This window comes from Puma concolor, chromosome D2 (assembly GCF_028749965.1).
Source record: "Puma concolor isolate L17-30 chromosome D2, mPumCon1.1.hap2, whole genome shotgun sequence".
In the NCBI taxonomy this organism is placed as follows: Eukaryota; Metazoa; Chordata; class Mammalia; order Carnivora; family Felidae; genus Puma; species Puma concolor.
Genome location: NC_141677.1, coordinates 86572777 through 86591080, shown reverse-complemented (window position 1 = coordinate 86591080; position 18304 = coordinate 86572777).

Below are 18304 nucleotides of genomic sequence, written 5' to 3'. Positions count from 1 at the left end.
TTTGCCGACCCTGCTCCCCTCGTATCAGGCAAGTCCCTCTGCTACCAGAGCTGCCCTGGGGAAGTGACACGGGGTCTGGGTTCAGAGGGTGGGATGGCAGAGGAAGCCTGGGAGCTTGGCGGCCGCAGAACCGCTTCGCGTGCTTTGCTGGTCTCGGGCATCATCTATTTCCTGTTCAGCAAAGCACTTCCCAAATGGAAACATTCACCTGTTTCATCGTCCTGAGCACCATCGGCTCTCCCAAGAAAGGTTCCTTCTCGGAGCTGTGGGCCCGGCCGCCCTCTGTGTCACAGCCCTCCGGGCGCCAGAGGCGACCAGTCACCCCGAAAGATCCACCGCAGCTCCATTCCCGTCTGTCAATTCTCCTTCCTTTTCGCAGCGATGAGGGAACCTCCCGGACCTTTCCCTCACTGCACAGACGTTTCCTTCCTCCCCTCGGTTTTCATTCAGCCCAGATGGTCTCATCAACATTGCATGATTGTAACAGACCCACCATCCTGGATTCTGGGAAGTCACCACACTCCCTTCACTAATTTTGTGTAATGGGGGAATTTTTCTCAATACCAAGCAAAAAGGGACAGCTTTATTTTCAATAATAATGCTATTTCAGAATTTTTTAAAGCATCCTTTTTCCTTGTGAGTCTTTGACATTAGAGTTGCAAATTAACTTAACATTTTCTTAAATTGGAGATTCTCGGTGAATAACTACATCTGAATCCCAATCAAATTTTTCATGTCAACAAAGTGGTTCACATCAAAGTGGAAAAGGGCTTTTAGCTCCTCATAATGAATCTTGCTTGCTGCCTCCAAGTGCAATCAGTGCGAGGCTACAGATAATTTAATTACCACGATTGGTGCCATCTGCTTTCACTCGCGTTTCCAGGCAAAGTAACAACGGAGACAGAACCTGCGACCAGAAAAGACGGAAGGGACCTGGGCCCAGGGGGACGGTTTGGGGACAGGAACGGGGACGGGGTCAGGGACAGAACCGTGAACAGGTACGGTTTCTTTTCTTTTTTTTATTAAGTTCCACAAGTAACTGACACTGTTCTATTTTAATAAAATCGATTGCATGACAGAAAAAGTCCTGGTGTGATGATTAACTCTTCCTTGTGGTAGAGGAGGCAGATTCCTGCCATTTTCGTGATGCAGATTCTCTTCTGTCCTTACACTTGGGAAGGTGATGAAGGTTCTGCTCTAGAACGTTGGGCAGAAGAGGAAGAGAAGCGGCGGGCAGCCTTGCTTCTGATCTAGAATCGGGAATGTCCCGCGTGTAGTTTAGAAGCGCTTTGCTCTCACTAGTACAATCCATAACCTGTGACACGTGCACTTAGGGTCCACACCGCAGCCTTTCCTTTGACGGAAGATGTGAGAAAGACCTCACTGCTGGAGGACATCTTTGGCTGTATTTTCATCCAAATAACTGCAAAAGTTAAACCACAGGACTCATCAGAGTCAGCTAAATATTTTATCTGTTGAATAAGTTCTAAGCCCTGTCTTTGGCCTGGTCTGGCCTATAGGATGACCTGAGCAAAAGCAGAATCTGTGACTGTCGCCCGCGGCCAGTCTGGCGCGAGAGACTTTGCCTGTAAACGGTTGATCCCGATCCAAGACGACACGGCTGCTTCCGGTGGGGTCTTCCTGGCTTTGTTCGTGTGGGGGTTTCATAGTTACGCACCTCCACAGCGACGCTGCTGGGTCATCCCCCAAGGCGTTCCACAGAAATAAATGTCCTGCCCGTGCCTGGTAGGCACAAGTCCAGTGGCTCTGAATTGAAGGACACTGTTCTCGGCCCAAAGGAAACCATGAAGCCTGTCTGTGCCTACAGCCTCAGCTGTGGCTGGGGACCACCCGCCCCTGCACCTGAAATAGCAATGGCAAATCAACACCCGCAGATGCTTGAACTCCGCCAGGATTCTAGGGTCAGAGGAGATACTGTGTCCACTTCTTCAGATGCAGTGAATAACACAATTCACTGAGTCCCAGCCTTTCCAGAGCATTAACTGCACGAGCTTGAGCAGAGCTGCTGCATGCACGTGACCTCATCGGACCCTCACGGTACTCTGAGTGTCCACAGTATAACCTCTGCATCCGAGGAGGTCTTACATAACCTACTCCAGGTCAGAAACCTAGGCAAGGGGGAAACTAGGTTCATATTCAGAATTCTCTGACCCCAAAGACCCGCGCTCTTAAGAGGCACCTGCTTTTTTATTCCGAAGATGGATACAGATGGTTATTTGTGAAGAACTAAAGCCCGTTACCGTGTGGAAAAAATACGAATTCTTGGCTCACAAAGGAAGTCCTCTGCAGAAAATCACATCATTCCTTTGTAAAGCAGTTCCTGTGTACTGCCCAACCGAGGGCCTGAACTTTCTAAATGGTGAGGGGTCTGGCAGAAAATTCAGAGTGAAACTATATTGAAACTGAAGGGAAAGAACTGAATTGCACGGGGCTGAAAAGTGGTGTGTGGTTGCTGCTCGGAGGCCGTGGCAGATGAGGCGGATGCCCGCTGGGTTCGGAGCCGCCATCAACAGGCATCTCCCCACTGCAGCCCCCCCCCCCCCCCCCGCACGGCTGCACGCTCTCAGATGGCGCGGCGACTCCGATGTCCTCGTCCACCCCGAGGAGGGTCCTCGTTCCTGAGGAAATGTAAAGGAATCTTCAGGAAGGGCTTCTGGGTCAACCGAGGGTGGCCGTTTAGACACTTCATGGGGTCTCTACACTTCTGCTCAGCCTTGAAAGAACTGAACTCCTGCGGAGACTGCCTCGTTTATTTACGTATTGAACCCTGAAGGACTGAAAAACAATGACCACCCTGTAGTAGTTCTAAACTGAATCGTTCCTCAACAGTGAGAAGCCAGGCGCTTCAGGGAGCAGATACCGCGGGTGCCCTACTCCACGCTCTTTCTCAGATGTGAGATCCAAGTGGGCATCTGAGTGAGCGGGTCCCCGTGGGCACCTGTCTTCTCAGGTGGACTGTCCCCCAGGGGCACCGTTCTTCAGCATCTTCTCCCTGGGTGATTGACACCTTGGCCACGGGCACAGCTCGGAAATGCAGGGACGCTTTGTTGGCTCCGAGGCTTCCCTTGGCCACTTGTGAGGCACCCCTGCCTCCTGTCCTTCAGGCTGATGCCCCTGGGGGCTTCTCCGGGGGTCCCAGAGGAATCAAGGGCCCCCTGCCCACAGCAGGCGTCTTGGAGATGCTCCTCGGTCCGGCCTGGCTCTCCCTGCTCCCTCACACCTGTTTCCCCCAGTAGACTCCCTGCTCCCAAGGCCCAAGCTGTGCTCCCAGCAAACCCAAACGAATGCAAAGACACCCCGTCCGTAGTTCTTGGGGGATGTGTGAAGTGACCTAATGCCAGCATTTCAGACCAAGAGGCAGAGTTCTGTGGAGAAATACGGGTTGTTGCCTGTGGTTGGGGGAGCATTTGGAAACACTGTCACGCATCCTGGAGGGTGGTGAGGGTACGGGGTGCAGAAATACTTCTCCTCTTCTGTACCTCCACTTTGGACCAGGGCTTGCCGTGAGCACCTCCTCGTGGGAGACACAGACAGGAAAGGAAGAGGAACCCCTCACACCAGGAAAAGGAAGATGCTTGGGCCACGGAGGGCTCTGCCCAGGGCAGCCTATTGGTCTTTCCATAAGAAGTTAAATCTCTGTCCCCTGCAGCAAGCCCACCCTCTGTGGTTTGGGGGGTTTCCCTGTAGAAGGTAACTATTCCCACCCTCTATCCCCCTAGGAGGGGCTGACTCTGAAGCACGATGGAGTCAGAAAGAAAGGGGACTGGGGTGAGGCAGGGAACAGCAAGGTCTCACCCCGTAGAGGCGCCCACAGCCCCCGGGGAGGGTGGTGCCAGCCTGAGACAGCCCCGGGACCACAGGAGATGGTGTGCAAAGGCACTGGGGAGGGGAGGGCAGCTCGACAAGAAGCGGAAGAGGTTTGAAGGGGTCGGAAAGTGCCTATGAGACCGAGAACCTGGGGCTGCCCTCCTGCCTGCTCGGCCACGGGGTTCAGACTCTCTGGGAAGGTGACGGTGAAGACTGGAGGGCGTGTAAGCGCGGTGGCCGATGGAGCCAGGCACAGCTGGCTGCACTCAGGGTGGCCTCCCCCCACACCTCCAGCGTGGGGGCAGGGGGCAGGGCGCCAGGACTCCGTGAACTCAGAGCACTTAACTAGGTTAGCTGGTGACCAGTGCCGGCCTGGGCCCCCAGGCCCCACACCCACGGCCCCTCCCCGGGGCCCATGTCTCTGAGATCTGCGAGTCTGCTCCTAATGCAATCAGACATCATCCCTGACGGTCCCAGGTGTTGCCACCACCCCCCCCCCCCCCCACCGCAGGCGTGTCCTCCAGGAGAGCCCAGGCACACGGGGATTAGTGTCCTGAACCCCCTTCTCCCCAGGGATGGGGGCTGCAGGAGCCCAGCGCTGACACAGGGGTCCAGGTGCCCAAGTGCCCTGGGGAGACCCAAGGCTGCTGGCCCCCGGCAGCGCTTGCCAGCAACGGGCCACCTCCTGCGGCAGAGTGACAGGTCTGTTCTCAGTGGGTGAAGAAAGCAGTCTTTACGGAGAAGATTGAGGAGTCTCAGACTGAATAAACCTGCCAGATGGGTTACTGATTGTGGTCATAACACACTGGCTGATTTGCTCTTTCCCTTCCTGGGAGAAACGAGCTCTAACAGACTGCCGTGGCTGCCGTGGCCCCGACCACCTGCTCACTGACGTGCGTCACGCTGTGCCGACGCGGTGTCCGTCCCGGGTGGGCAGCTCGCGGGGCCTCAGGCCTGAGGGGGGCCGGCCTGGCTCTGCGGTGACGCCCTGTGCCTCCCGGGGACACGGCACTCAGCCCGTGGCTGGCAAACCTCAGGTCTTACCCAGTGCAAAACACGTCCCCTACATGCACGTGACATCGTTTTGGGGAGGGCAGCTCAGGATAATAGTAGTTTGCGTTCTGCCTCTTCTTCGGTTAACTTATTATGACACCCTGAACAAGAGTCATACTCTTATCGTATTGGATCCAGTGTTTAAAATGGAGCCCACGGTGTCTGACACGCACACGAGTTAATCATTGGGGAGGGGGGCCGATACGGCGCGGGGGGTCCGGCCGCTGAGCCCGTCACCTGCGAAGCCACTTTTGCTCATCCCTGGAGATGAGTGACAATCCCCTCAGTCCTCTTATGATGTTCTCGCTGAGGTTTGGTGGCCTCCCGGGCCACCCTCCGGGGAAGGTCCCAGCTAGCGTGCCCGACACCTCTCGCCCTCCCTCCACCCGTTTTGAAGCCTCCACGCACCAGCCACACGGTCACCCAGAGACTCCGGGAAAGGCCTCGCATCCGTCCGTCGGCAGCGAACGTGAACAACGTCTCCCCTCAGCAGCCCGCGGTTGGGAAGCTCCTGGTCACACACCACTGTCCCCAAGACTCAGGGACACGGTGCCCCCACCCCCGACACCCACACTCCAGCCCCGTTGCGCCTCCGCCTCCCTCAGACACGTCTGCCTGCTTCCCGCTGCCGCCACACTCGCACACGCACACACTCACTCTCAAGCACACACACACACGCTCAAGCACATGCACACACGCTCAGGCACACTCACATGCTCAAGCACACTCACACACTCAGGCACACTCACATGCTCAAGCACACTCACACCCTCAAGCACACTCCTGCTTGCGCACACTCGCTCTCAAGCACGCTCACACACACACTCAAGCACACACACTCAAGCACACTCCTGCTTGCACACACTCACTCTCAAGCACGTGCACACTCACTCAAGCACACTCACGCTCACTCTCAGGCACACTCACACACACACTCAAGCACACTCACGTGCTCAAGCACACTCACACCCTCAAGCATGTGCACACTCACTCAAGCACACTCATGCTCACTCTCAGGCACACTCACTCTCAGGCACACTCACACACACGCTCAAGCACACACACATGCACACACTTGCTCTCAGGCACACTCACACACACGCTCAACCACCCTCACACACGCACACACTCATTCTCAGGCACACTCGCTCTCAGGCACACTCACACACACGCTCAAGTACACTCATGCTTGCGCACACACTTGCTCTCAAGCACACACACACATGCTCAAGCACGTGCACACTCACTCAAGCACACCCATGCTCACTCTCAGGCACACTCACTCTTTCAAGCACACTCGCACACACACACAATCATTCTCAGGCACACTCGCTCTCAAGCACACACACACACACTCTCAGGCACACACACACACTCAAGCACGTGCACACTCGCTCAAGTACACCCATGCTCACTCTCAGGCACACTCACTCTCACTCTCAAGCACACTCGCACATGCACACTCACACACATTATCAAGCACACACGCACTCTCAAGCATACCCACTCTTGAGCACACTCACACACTCACACATCGACGTCAGTAACTGCCCACGCGGGCAAAGCAGTCCGCGTCGGCAGCGTCTCCCGCGGGACTCACACCCCGGCGGCCGCACGGGCTCACCCGGGAGACGCTGTGTGTGGCTCCACACCGCCCCACTGGAGCCAACGTCCCAACGAGGAGAGTCAAACGACTTCCGGGTTTCCCAGTGCACAAAAAAGTCACGCTCACACAACACTGCAGGCTAAGACGTGCTCAACAGCAGTTCATCTAAGAACACGACGCACGTACCTGAACGAAAAATGCTAACCGTCCTCCAAGCTTTCTGGGAGTCACAATCACTGGTCAGAATAACAAATATAACGATTGTCAAAGGTTGGAAACATTGAGAGAACTATGAAAATGTGACAGAGAGGCACGAAGGGAGCAAACACTGTTGGAAAGAGGCCACCCACGGAGACTGGACCCAGAGCTGCCACAGACCCTCAGTTCGTCCAACACGTGGCATCTGTGGAGTGTGACAAAGCGACGTGCAGGAGAGCCAGGCGTGCCTGTGAGTGGTTATTGCCTTTCCTGGGGATGATTCTGCAGTGACGGCCCCTCGCCTTGGGTGCCGCCCAGGGTGAAGGCCTAAACTCTGCACCTGCCGCAGAAGGAGGCCAAGTGCACACGTGTTCTGGAGGACAGGGGCACCTGCCTCTGACGAGAGCAAGCAGAGGAGGAAGAACACACACAGGAGAAGCCGTGGCCTGGGGACGCCCAGGTCCCCTTAGAGGGAGCCCCCACATCTATCAGGAGGAAAGCTTAAGTGAGCACCAAGCAGGTTGTCTTTTCTTCAATGTCATCTGTAAATCACTCATCCTGAATGACGTCACCACCGTGTCCTTTAACCAAACATGCCACAACGTCTTCATATTCTACTGGGCGGGGAAGAAGTCAGCCTCTCCACTAAACTGATGATGCTTTCCACATGGTTACTGGAAACAGCACTCTTGTGCGCACGCGCGCACACACACACACACACACACACACACACATGCACACACCCCTCCTGTGCCTGACATGTAGGACGGACTGGAGAAGGTATTAATTGGCTGACATCACATGAAATCACCGAGCTGACTCTAGAACGGAACAGTTAGACATTTCTGCTGAGCAATGCTATTTCTCACCGCTTCCTCCTGCACGGCTGGGATGGAGAAGCCATCTGACTGCCGATACCACGTTTGTCGGAGTCACTGCCTTGCATCTTTGGATTTCATAAAATCAATCCCCGTCCCGCGGGCCTCACTGCTCATTAAACCCACGTCTCGTTCTGAAGTGTGGCGGCTCTTGGCGAAGGCGACGCCGATGTTCAAGAGCCGCAGTCGGTTAGGAAAAGGGGCCTCGGAGCTCAAGGCAAGCAGTCTAGGCTGCCACACTGGCCCTGTGCCAGGCAGAACCCTCTGGCACTGCACTCCACGGGGAGGAAGCAAGAGCGTGGAGCTTTCCTTTTGGGGGCAAATCTTGACACCGCTCGCCTCTTGATACTAAAAAGTGGCCAGCTGAGCAAGGTCAGGACGCACCGGTGTCCCTCAGTAGCTGCAGAGAATAGATGCTGCAAGGAGCTTCCCTTAAATGACTGGAGTGAGTCCAGCAGGGGATGCGGGGAACAGGTACAGGAAGGTGCGGTGAGTGCAGGACCGCAGGGCAAGTGCCCGTGCCCGCTCACCCCACTGTAATCCTGTTCGCTCCTCCAGCAAGAGGCCGGACACATGGACAGCGGACGTCCTGCGGGCAGACAGATATACGTGATTGTTAACAACGGGCACCATGGCCAAGAGGCAAAAGCAGGAGACTGGCCCCGTGCTGCTCTCTGAGCAGGGCTAGAACACGGAACATGGAAACCTTCACTGATGTGGACCACAACAGCCCTGGGGATGGACCGCGGATGTTCCCCTGATTCAGAGAACCTGCCAGAATGAAGAGATCTATGTTCCTTGACAAGATTCCAGAGCCAACAGGTGGAGACCACCTGGTCTGTGAACGAGCCCCAGGAGCACGACCGGTCCCTGAGCAACTGACACTTGTCATGCCCAAGGCGGAGTCTGACAAGTGTGTCCTGGGCCAGTGAACTGGGACAACGGGACGGACTCCCGGCTGCTGCCCGCTCTTACTGACCCGAAAGGGGACTCGGATGACCAGCTTCCCAGGGCTTTTGTCCCAGCGTTTGTTTTTTGGTTTTTTTTGTAGTATTCTTTCATCAGTTTTATTGAAGCATGATTTACATACAATTAAAGTCACCCATTTTAAGTGTGCAATTCAGCAAGTTTTGACAAGTGCATAGATTTTTTTTTAACAACCTCCACAATCTCGACACAAAACAACCCCTTCCCCACAAATACTTTCCTTGTCTCTTTGCAATCAAGCTGCTTCCCTAACGGTACCCCCCAGGCAACCACTATAATTTTGGGGGTCCATAATAATCCGGTATGGAGTATCTGTGCCTGGTTCGTTTTTCCGCTCAGCACACAGCTCACCCACGTGGACGTGCTTTCGCTGGCTGCCCCTTTTACTGCCGAAGAGCATTGCCCCAGATGGATACTCCACGGCTTGTCTATCCTGCCGCAGGTGGACACACTGGGGTTCCTTCCGGGTGGGACTATTATAGAAATTTCCTCCGTGAACACTTGTGTACAAGTCTTTGCACAGACACGGGTTTTCACTGGTCTTGAGCAAATACTGAGAAGTGGGATTGCTGGGGTGTATGTTGAGTGTGTATTTAACTTTATTAAATAAAAGCTACTAAACTTTTTGCTGAAGTCCTGTATCATCTTACATTTCCACCAGAAACACACGAAAGTTGTGTTTATTTCACATCCTGCCAACACGTGATGCTGTGTTTACCCCTGCAACCATTCTAAAGGTTGTGAAAAGGGATCTCATTGTGATTTCAGTTTTCCCTTCCCTAAGGAAATATTAATATTAGCATTTTTCCTGGGCTTGGTGTCCATTTGCATATCTCCTTTGATAAAGGGTATGTTCTACTGTTTGCCCTTCACTTATCAGGTTCTCTGTCTTACTATTGAGTTGTAAGACTTCTTTATATATTGTTGATACACCTTTATCACATATGTTTCGCAAATGCTTTCTTCCTGTACGTGGCTCACCTTTTTATTTTCTTTGTGACATCTTTTGAAAAGCAATTTTTAAAAATGTTCATGAAGTCAAATTTATGTATTTTTGTTCTTTTGTTTGTCCTTTCTTTGTCCTAAGAAATAAACCTTTGTCTACTCGCAAGGTCACACAAAATTATCACCAATACTTTCTTAAGAACTTTTATACTTTTAATTTTTTACATGGAGGCCTCTTACACACACATATACACAGTCTAGCACCATCTGCTGAAAATCAGTTAACCAAATACGTGAGTATCTGTGTGCAACCACACACACATTCCGTCCCTTTGATGTTTGCGTCTGTCTGTAGGCCAGCACCACACTTGACCTCTGTAGATGCACATAGTAAACTTGAAATCAGATAGTATGATTCCTCTTTCACTTTTCTCTAAAGTTTTTGGAAGTCCTCCGAATTTCCACATAAATTTTAGGAAATGAATCCTGCAAGGATTTTAATTGAGTTTGTATAAATCTATAGATCAATTTAGGAAAGAGGGACATCTCAGCAATATTGACCTTTCTGTGATATGGACATGGGATCAATTCTCCACTTCTGTAGGTCTTTTTTAATTTCTATGAGGAGTATTTTATTGTTGTCAGCCTACAAATCATGCATATATGTTTTTCAATCCATTCTAAGGAATTTCATATTTGAGGGTACATGGGTGGGTAAGCAGGTGTTTAACATAAACATCTTTTTTATGTACTTTATTTCATTTTTTGGATTGTCCAGAAAATAGTATCCCTAATGTTTAATTTATAATTGTTTATTCATCAAAAATAAAAATGCAATTAATTTTTTGTACATGGGCCCAGCATCCTGTGACCTTTTTAAATTTACTCATTAATGTTAGTAGCTTTTTTTTTTTTTTGTAGATGCACTAAGATTTCTTTTTAAAAATCATGTATCCTGTGAATAAAGGGAGTTTTATTCCTTGGTTTCCAATGTAAATGATTTTTGTACTTACTTCTTTATCTTTCCCCATTACACTAGTAATTGGGGGTGGTGGTGGGAATCAGTCTTTTACCATGAAGGGTGATATTGGCTGTTGGTTTTTCTAGACACTGTCAATTGGGTCAAAGAAGGTCCCTTCTATCTCTAGACTTCTAGTTTTTATCATGATGGAGGTTGAATTTTGTCAAACATGTTTTCTGCATCTTTTAAAATGACCATATGGTTTTCATTTTTACTCTATAACTATCGTGAATTATCTTAATTTTTCAACATTAAACCATCCTTAAATGCATGGAATGAAATTCACTTGATCAGGCTGAAATATCTTTTGCTATAAGGCAGGCTTCAACATGCTATCATTTGGTTGAGGATTTTTACGTACATGTTCGTGAGGAAGAGTGGTAGTTTTACTTTCTTACAAGAAGTATGACTGGGGCGCCTGGGTGGCGCAGTCGGTTAAGCGTCCGACTTCAGCCAGGTCACGATCTCGCGGTCCGTGAGTTCGAGCCCCGCGTCAGGCTCTGGGCTGATGGCTCGGAGCCTGGAGCCTGTTTCCGATTCTGTGTCTCCCTCTCTCTCTGCCCCTCCCCCGTTCATGCTCTGTCTCTCTCTGTCCCAAAAATAAATAAACGTGGAAAAAAAAATTAAAAAAAAAAAAAAAAAGAAGTATGACTTATAAGAAAGTAAAACCACAGGCCAATCTTCTTCATGAACATATATTATTCTGATTTTGGTATCAGGGTAATAATACCAGCTTCATAAATTGAGTTGGAATGTATTTCTTCATGTTATTGTTTATTTCTTTTGTGATATCCTTCTTGATAAACACACACAAAGAGAACGTTGTTTTAAATTCTAAAAATTTGAGGATTTTCCCAGATGTATTTCAGTTATTGATTACTTGTATGATTTGCTTGTGTTAGAAAACATCTTATTTGCTTTTTCAGTCCTCTAAAATGTATTGAGAACTTTGTGGCCCGGGTATGGTTATTCTCCAGTAGGGTACTGGCCCCAGTACTGGCTCACTAGAGTTAACTGCGCACCTCTCTTCCCAACATGGCATTAAGCGATATCGTGTTGGTAGCTCGAAATCAGCCACAGTGGGAGTGCTTACGCCACGGAAATTGGCCAGCCCTACACATCAGGGCTTCGGAGAGCCAGCTATCAAACAGGTATCACCACACTACCGTCTGTCTTCTTGAACAGTCCGTGTGCCTTAACTAGCTCTGCGTCTATCTGCACGAACATGAACATAAACACGAACCCCTGGCATCTCTGACTCTCATTCACCACCACAGGGTTCACTCTACGTAGTTTTCCCCTACTTACCTGTACCTTCCTTTCTCACGTTGAGAAACTTGGCTACTTTTATCTACAGTTTATCTACTCATTTATTCAACCCTAGCACACATGTGAACTAGCTTGGACCTGCTAAATCATAACCCATATGAGAAAGAAATGTGGCCGCCAGAGAACAGTGCTTACATGCAGTTCTTTCCATCTTCAGACTTAACAGTATTCAGAGCAAACACCAAAATTATCGAGTTCCTTCCCTCCCCTCCCCCCTCAATGTGGCTACGCCACACGTTAATAACACAGTTAGATACATCCTTCACAGTCTGTGTTCTGTCCTGGGGTCCCCAATATCTGTCTTAATCACCTAACTTTGCACACAGTGAAGTTCAGTGTTTGTGGTGCACCTTCTACAGGTTGTGAAATTCACCCAGGATATTTACCATTTCTGACGTTCCTCATTCTTTTTGAAAGACCCAATTTTCTACCTAGTGGCGTTTCCTTTCAGACTGAATAACTTAGGTCAGCATTTCTTACAGCCAAGGTCTCCTGGCAGCAAATTCTTTTAGTTCCCTTTATTGGAAAATGTCTTTATTTTACCTTAATTTTGAAGAATGTTTTCACTGAACAATGTTTGAAGAATAGAACACTGAATAGAGTTTATTTTTTGCCTTCAGCACTTTATAAACGTTGGCTTTGTTTTCTTGTCTCACTTCGTTTCTGATGAGATGCCAGCCATTAATTGCATCATAGCTCCTTTGTAAAGTAACATGCAATTTTTCTCTCCTCACTTTCAAGATTTGCTCTTTATCTTTGGTTTCAACAGTTTGATAATGATGTGCTCCAGCAGCGACTTCTATGTTTTTTCTTCCTGGCATTCCTTTAGAATATCTCCGTTTTATGTCAGATGTAGAATATCTGGACAGTCCATCTTCAAATATCTCTTGAATATTTGTACCTCATTCTCTCTTGTCCGTCCTTCTGGCAATCAATTCTATGTAGGTGGAAACCTTTGCTTTAATCTAAGAAGGCACCCAGGCTTCATTCTTTAAAAAGACAAAAAACCGCTTGCTCTTGGATAATTTCTGTTGATGTCTTCAAGTTCACCTGCTCCAAGCTGTCTTGTCCATTGGGCTGCTCCACTCATCTCCTGAATATTTCATTCAACTATAGACCTTCTGGCTCTCTGCAGAGCTTTTCTTTAAACAAAGTCAGACTTCGGGGCGCCTGGGTGGCTCAGTTGGTTAAGCGTCTGACTTCGGCTCAGGTCACCATCTCACAGCTCGTTGAGTTCAAGCCCGGCGTTGGGTTCTGTGCTGGCAGTTCAGAGCCTGGAGCCTGTTTCGATTCTGTGTCTCCCCCTCTCTCTGTCCCTCCCATGCTCATGCTCTGTCTCCCTCTGTCTCTCAATAATGAAGAAACTTAAAAAACATTTTTTTAAACAAAGTTATACTTCAAGTTTTAAAATAAATGGTAATGAAAGAAGTCTCCGTTTGGAGAGGAGCACACTTTTGTGAGCTCTATTTCCAGGAGCCCTGGCTACCAGATTCGCACCATGAAGATCCAAGAAAAATCCTACTGCCTCCCACAGGGGACAGGAAAAACTGTTTGGAAGTATGCCCAGAACATTCTGTTCTCCTTAAGGGCCCTGCCTCAAGGAAAACTGCTTAACCTGAGCCTAACCTAATTCCACCAAAGCCTAACCAACCTGGAGAAGGAAAGTTCCCAACTCAGGGCTGGGTCCAATCACAGAACTACAGAACACCTCCTTCCCCCAGCCTCAATACCACATCAACAGCCCTCCTCTGTAACACAAGGGTTACACCAAAAGGATATGAAAGCCGGAGGCCCTGCTTCAAAAATCCCCAGGACAACCCAAAGACAGCAAGAAACAAGAACAAGGATACCAGGGGAAATCTGGCTTCTGACACACTGTGTGTCACACACTTCCTCAATTACCTTCACCCAGTACATTGTGCTTGGCTTTCGAAAACACTACAAGGCATATCACAAGGCAAAATACACAAACAGAAGAGACAAACCAAGCATCAGAACCAGACGTGGGTGTGGCAGATATTTGGGGATTATCAGACTAAAAACTTCAAATAACTATCATTACTTTGCTAAGAGTGCTAATGAAAACCGGGCAGCATGCAGAAACAGAGAGGTGACGGAAGCAGAGTGCACATCCTAAACTGTAGGAAAGCATCAACAGGAGATGCGGGAAATAAAAAAGACCATAAGAGAACTGAAGAATGTCTTTGATGGGCTCAGCAGACTGGACACAGCAGAGGAAAGAATCGGTGAGTTTAAAGATCTGTCAAGGGAAACTTCTAGAGCTGAGAGGCAGAGAGAAAACAGAATGAAAAAGATGAAAGAGAACGCCCAAGAACTATGAGATAACTACACAAGGGGTAACATTTTTGTGATGAGGACACATGAATACAAAGAAAGAAAGAATACAACCCATGTTTGAAGTTACAATGGCCGAGCATTTTCCAAAGTCAATGACAGACACCAAACCACTGATCTGAGAATCTCGGAGAACACCAGCCATATGATAAATACCCAAAATAGACACCTTTGTACATCGTACTCAAACCTCAGAAAATCAAAGACTAAGAGGAAATCTTGAAAGAAGTGGGGAGGGAGAAGGGAGACATATCCCACCTGCAGAGGAACAAGGGTAAGAATTACACTGGGACTTATCCTCAGGAACAATGAAAAAAATGAGAGGTTGCAGGGAATATTTACTGTTGAAGAAATAAAACCAACAACCTAGAATTCTGTAGCCAGCAAAATTTCCTTCAAAAGTGAAGGAGAATAAAGAGTTTCTCAGACAAACAAAAATTGATGGAATTTGTGGCCAGTTACCTGCCTTGCAGGAAACATTAAAAGAAGTTCTTTCGGGGCACCTGGGTGGCTCAGTTGGTTAAGCATCTGACTTCAGCTCAGGTCATGATCTCATGATTCATGAGTTCGGGCCCCGCGTTGGGCTCTGCGTTGATGGCTTGGAGCCTGGAGCCTGCTTCGGATTCTGTGTCCCCCTCTCTCTCCGCCCCACCCCTGCTTGTGCTCTGTCTCACTCTGTCTTTCAAATATGAATAAACGTTAAATAATTGTTTTAAAAAGAAGCTCTTTCAAGAGAAACCAAATTATATAGGTCAGAAACTCAGATCTACTCAAAGAAAGGGAGAGCGTTATAGAAAAATAAATGAAGGTAAAATTAAAACGTGCTTTACTTTATTGGGGATAATTATTATATAGTTTTGGCATCTTGCATGCCAGAGTCTATTAAATTATTTTGTTTTCCTGTCCCTTGAGAACATATTCCATTTTCTTATTTTATTCACATGTCATGTAATTTTGGATTGCATTTTGGAAATCACAAGTGTTAAGATTTTGAGATCCCAGAACCTGTGATTTTCTGTAAAAACCATGGTTTTCTTTTTCTCAGCAGGTCATTTCCTTGGCTGGGTTTGAACTGCAAAGTCTCTCCTGGGAGGCAGCTCGGCTCATGCACGTTGACTTTAGCTGAGCTATGCCGAGTCTATTCTGTACCTGTGTGCTTCCAGGCTCAATAAGAGATGGCGGTAGACCTGGGGGCCCCTCCCCTGGCTTTTCCCTGTGATGGTTCCCCTATCCCTGCAGTGTTTGTAATTCGGTTTTCTAGGTAAGACGGTGCGGCCATTTCACCTGTGTGCTGGCGGCACTGAGCACAGGCTAAGCCTCGGTGACAGAGACGTGCTCGTATGATCTCACGCCTCTACTCCTGATGCAAGTGTCCACCCCTTGAGACTCTATTAAATTCTGTCCGCTTCCCAGCACATTCAGGAATAACCTTCTTTGTATCGTTTTCTGGATTACAGTTGTTCTCTGGAGGGGAACGCTGTCTGCTAGGTTCTTAGTCCATCATGCTGAGGAACAGAAGCCCACCTTCATTTTCAACAGATGTTTTCATTGGGTGTAAAATTCTCAGTGGAGACTTTTCTTTCAGTATTTAAAGGTATCGCTCCATTTTCTCCCGGCTTACCACATATCTGATGCAAAATGTATTACCCCTATTGTCTTTGTACTTTGTATGTAATTATGTAATATGTACCTGTATTTCTCTTACATAAACTGCTTTAAAGATTTGTTCTTTTCAGCAATTTGCGACTTGGCGTGATTTCATGTTTCTTCTGCTGGAGACCTGATGAGCTTCCAGAATCTGTGAATTTATAGTTTTCATCAAATTTCAAAATTTTTTCAGCTACTATGTCTCCAAATAATTTTTCTTCCACCTTTGCTCTCTGTTCTCTGTGTACAGGATTCAAATTACACTAATTTAGACCACTTGACATTCTCTCACAGGTTCTCATGCTCTGTTCTTTCTCCTCTCTCTATGCTTCATTTTGTGCAATTTCTATGGCTACATCTTCAAGCTCACCAATGTGTGTGTGTGTGTGTGTGTGTGTGTGTGTGTGTGCACTGTTTTAATGCCCTTATCTGCTAATTCCATAATCTCTGTCATTTCTGGGAACGTTTCTATCAACAGAGTCCCCCCCGCCCCGTTATGGGTTTTATCTGCGTGCTTATTTGTGTAACTGGTATTTTGGTTGGATAACAGGCATCGTGAATTTTAATGTCATCGGTGCTATCCTGCTTTAAGGAGTGTTAAATTTTGGTCTGGAACACAGTGATATACTTGAAATCGGAGTGATTATTTTTGAGGATATTTTTAAGCTTTTTTTGCATAAAGTCCCGAGCAGTCTTTCATCCAGAGCTAACTTATCTTAACTTCTAAGGCAACACCTTCTGGGGACTCTACCCAATGACCCACACTAGCAGGTCTCTCTAATCTTGTTGGCGGGAATATGAAATTTCCTGTATCTGTGTGAGTTCCGGGAACTGCTGGTCCTAATGCTTTGCACCAATTCTTCCCCAGCTTGTGGCAATGCACCCCGCCCCCACAGTCGCATGTGAACCCCGAGGCAAAGACCCCAGAGGACCTCTGCAGGTTCAGGCGCTCTGAGCTGCTGGTCCGCAAACCCTGGTGGCCTCTGCTTCGCAGACCTTCAGGTTCTGCCTCCTCACCTCAGCAAGGCTGCTGAGCTCTGCCCAGCGTACCCTCTTCTGTGCTGCCGCCCAGAAATGCCGAAGCAGTAAGCTGTGGAATGATACGGCTAACTGTTCTTTTCCCTTCCTTCGGGTATTATTTTGGCCCTGTGCTGTTTATTGTTTAAAGCTCAACATCATTGTTTTGCCTTTTATCATTTTCTCTTCATTCAGGGCGGGAAGAAGAGGTCCTTGGTAGGCTTGTTTCCCACAATGGGACAAATTAGCAATTCTGCAAATGCTTTCTGTATTCGTAGGATTGAGCAAGTTGGGAAACGCCATGATGATGCGTGGTGCTAAGTTTCTCTCTGTTGGCAAAGGAAGACACAAATATGAAATACAGGAGGCTGAGAAGAATCCCATTGTGCCTGAATGGAGCTGGAGGTCTCCTGGTTTTAGAGACGAAGAAGTAGATACAAGAGGAAACAGACGGAAGATTGACAAGAGACAAGTGTATGTTTCTTTGCTTTGTTGGTTGAAAGACTCAGATCAGTGACACCCCATTAGCCCATGTAGCATATAGATCTCGGTTTCTTTAAAAAATTTTTTTTAATGTTTATTTATTTTTGAGAAAGAGAGAGAGACAGAGCATGAGTGGGGGAGGGACAGAGAGAGACAGAGACACAGAATCAGAAGCGGGCTCCAGGCTCTGAGCTGTCAGCACAGAGCCCGACATCGGGCTCAAACTCACAAACCATGAGATCATGACCTGAGCCAAAGCCGGTCGCTCAACCGGCTAGATCTTGGTTTCTAAATACAGTTTCCCACTAACAGGATAAGTAAGTTCAATAAGTAACTGATTCCTAGGCTGGGCCACGGAAAATATAAGCTAAGCCTGCAACATATTTTTGTGCAAACAAATACACAAATAAATAAATAAATAATGGTCAAGAAGTACTGGGAACCTGTCAGCACATGGAGGAAAGCAGCTTAATGGGCTCCTGGTGAGTAAGTGTGAGGCCTCAAAATCAATAATAATATTAAAGTATTACAAGCCATTTAATTTTTTAAGTATGTATTAAAACACATTATTATCCTGTCAGTACTATGGCAATAAATATTCTGTTAATCTCATTATGTAAGTATGACTCTTAATAAAGTAAGGAGAGAGAGAAGAGAGATTAATAACGTATACAGGACAAAGTAAAAATTCGTGAATCTGGGAGTTCCTTTAAAAATTAGTGAGATGGGAGTGCTTTGTACTACTCTTGCAACTATCTTCTAAATTTGAAATTACTTCAAAATTGTAAGTTAAAACCATTTAGATCATTACGATGAAGTCCTAGGAGGTAAACCGACTGAAGGGTCTCAACCTGGAGGCATTTTGGTACAGGGTTGCAGTGGGGCTGGAACCCCAGGTCTTTCATTCCTCAAAGGTCTCCTCTCTCCCGCAAGGGCAGCCCCTGGTCCTCGGGGCAC